This window comes from Larus michahellis, chromosome 7 (assembly GCF_964199755.1).
Source record: "Larus michahellis chromosome 7, bLarMic1.1, whole genome shotgun sequence".
Lineage (NCBI taxonomy): Eukaryota > Metazoa > Chordata > Aves > Charadriiformes > Laridae > Larus > Larus michahellis.
The window spans coordinates 34,861,667-34,864,492 of record NC_133902.1 but is presented as its reverse complement, the minus strand read 5'-3'; positions in this window follow the sequence as shown (position 1 = coordinate 34,864,492).

The window sequence follows — 2,826 nt, the reverse complement described above, 5'->3', positions numbered from 1 at the left end:
ACTGGTGTTTGGAGCTAGACTTTGAGAGAAGAGGCAAGAGTGCTGGCGTTGGGTCAGATCAGAGGCCCACCCAGTCCACCATCCTGGGTTTACCAGTTTTTCTCCCAGCATCCAGCAATTTGTGACGTAAGGGCACTCCAAGTGCAGAGGTGATACCTTTGTTTTTAACAGGTGGGGTTTTTTCCCCAATAAACCCCCTTTTTTTCCCCCATGGCTTTGTCCAAGCATTTTTGAACCCTTGCCAACCTTTGGCATCCGCATCATCTTGTGGCAAGAAGTGCACAGCTGAAACCATGTGAAATAAGTGTTTTAGCCTGTCACCCACACCAGCCTGAGCACTGAATTTATGAAGACGTGGAAAACCTTCAATTCCTCTGTGGAACATTCTGAGCCCAAAGATGCTCAAACGGCAGCCAAGAGATGGCCACGTTTTGGTGGCTCTTATCCTACTAAAATGTTCACTTCATTTTTCAAATGGCCAGACAAACACTGCTGAGTTTCAGGCAGTTAGGTGGCTACATTTAGTTCATCACTGACCACTGAGCACACCTGCTGTCTCTTTTACTTTAGATAACATACACTGGAAACAATATCATGTTTTATCTGATATGTTAATCCACACAGAAAGCCCAAACCTGCTCCCCTTGTGCTGTTCCGGGAAGCCTTATTAGGACAGAAAACGATATCCTACATGAGGGTACAAATTCTTCAAAAGTTAAATTTCCATTCTTCATTGTGCTTCTTAATGGTCTGAAGTGTCATGTATTGGAGTGTCCAAGCACACCACCTAGATACTGCTATTGATGTTGCCAATAAAAGACATCAGTGAGCTCTTACTTGTCTACTGCAATGTCTTCATTTGACCAGGAATGTACTTCTAAACGTGAATCTCCTCATGACACCTCTTCACACACACATGCAGGCTCACAGGGGTCTCACAGCAGGCAAACTGGTTACCCCTCGGGTATCTCATGGCAAACTGGTTCTCTCTTGAGACTGGAGTGAAAATTACTCTCTAACTCCTCATGGGACCAGCCTGCCGCTAGTCAGAGGGGGCCCCTTCAAATACATGCTGTGGGAACATCAGGTCCTCCGTGCCAACCGTTTTGCTCTCCAGATCGACTCCCAGCGTCACCCACACAGGCACAGCTGCCTTCGCTGGCATCTCCGCATCACTTTCACTCTCTTTTGGTCAGTTTGGAGGCAGGACGCAATGACTTCCCTGTTCCACTAGCATCTATTTAATCCCAGAAACACGCCATCAGCACCATGGCTATTAGGCATGAGGAACGCAAGTTAAGAGGAAGGGTTAGCACTCCTCCCTTTTTGCAAAATTCTCTACTTTCCATAGTTTGGAAGAGCAGCGCCTACAATGTTTTCTCACCCTCCTTCAGCTGGAGAAACAAAATGTCTCCTCCTACTCACCACCGTCATCCCCAGTGAGGACAGGTCACAGAGTGCAGAGCGTGCAGGCAGAATTCACTTTTTTTTTTTCTTAAATAGCAAATGTGAGTAGGTTTGATACATTGCACCTGGAGTCACCTCTGCAGGTTGAAATGTATAAATAATCTGTGCTTGGCTTAAATTAAATCACAATTCTATTTAAAACAGAGAGCTTGAAACTTGCTACATTTACCTACAAGTTTTTAGGAGTTGTACATCCTAAATGCATGGACCCAGCGAGGAGAAGCACAGGCTGCACATACGTAATGTGGCAGTTGCCACAAGTCACTGGTGATAGCAATTCTATGATTCTATGATAGGAGTAACAAAGCTTATTGGATTATTTTTTCTTTCAATAAAACTTGGTTTTATTCTGGAATAAGTGCTTAGCGTCAATAGTTAAAAGAACATTAGTTAAAACAGCTGAAGAGATAAACTATTCAGGCAAGTTAATAAGCTGAAACATAAAATGTTACAGAATATATATATTTTTAAAGATGTGGCAAATATTTTGTTTTCTATTTTCAGAAAATTGTATTAACTTCAAAAAACCCTGTCTATCAAGAACGACTTAGTTCAATTTTTAATTATTTTTAGAATGGGGAAGGTATCATGAAATACACACATTCAATTCTAAACAAACACGTCTTATTAAACGTAACCAAGAGATGCAAAAATGCAAAGCAATCCATTAATTGCGCTGTCCTTTCTAACAACTTCTTCACTGACATGTTGTAATTAGGGAGCATAGGAATATTTTGGAAACCAGAGCGAATTTCAGGCAGGACAAGAGAACACGTTTCAGCGGGTATCAGTGCAGCGAAGAGGTTACTTCTCTTTCCCCACCACACGTACTCCACTTCCCGCTCACCTTTCATTGCATCTAAAACCCAGCACGAGCCCTTCTCTGTCACTAGCACCTTGCTGACTTCCAAGAGAAACAGGTAGGCTCCATTTTATTTTGGATTGGACTTTTAACACAAGATTTGGTGGTCCTAATCTTTTCTCAATTATGAAACACCAAAATAACGCCAAGAACAAATATTAGCCGCACCAGGGAGACGATACGAAAGAGAATTACAAGGGTTCCAAAACATCTGAAGTCCTAATTTCCCTGCTTTACAATACTCTCCCCCCTCCTGGCACCATGAAAAAAGGAGATGATCTTTAAAACAAAATCAACAACTGCATATTGAAGGCATCTGCCCTCCCTCTTTCTCCTCAGCGCAACGAAAGGCACGACGCCAACTTTCCAACAACGAGCCTCGTGGCTCCGGCTGACCCAGGTCTTACTCTTTCAGAAACAAGCAACGAAGCTCAAAGGCGGTGTCTCAAGGGAAGCCTCGGAGCAGGACACCGCCAGCGCTCCCAATTCCTTAAACC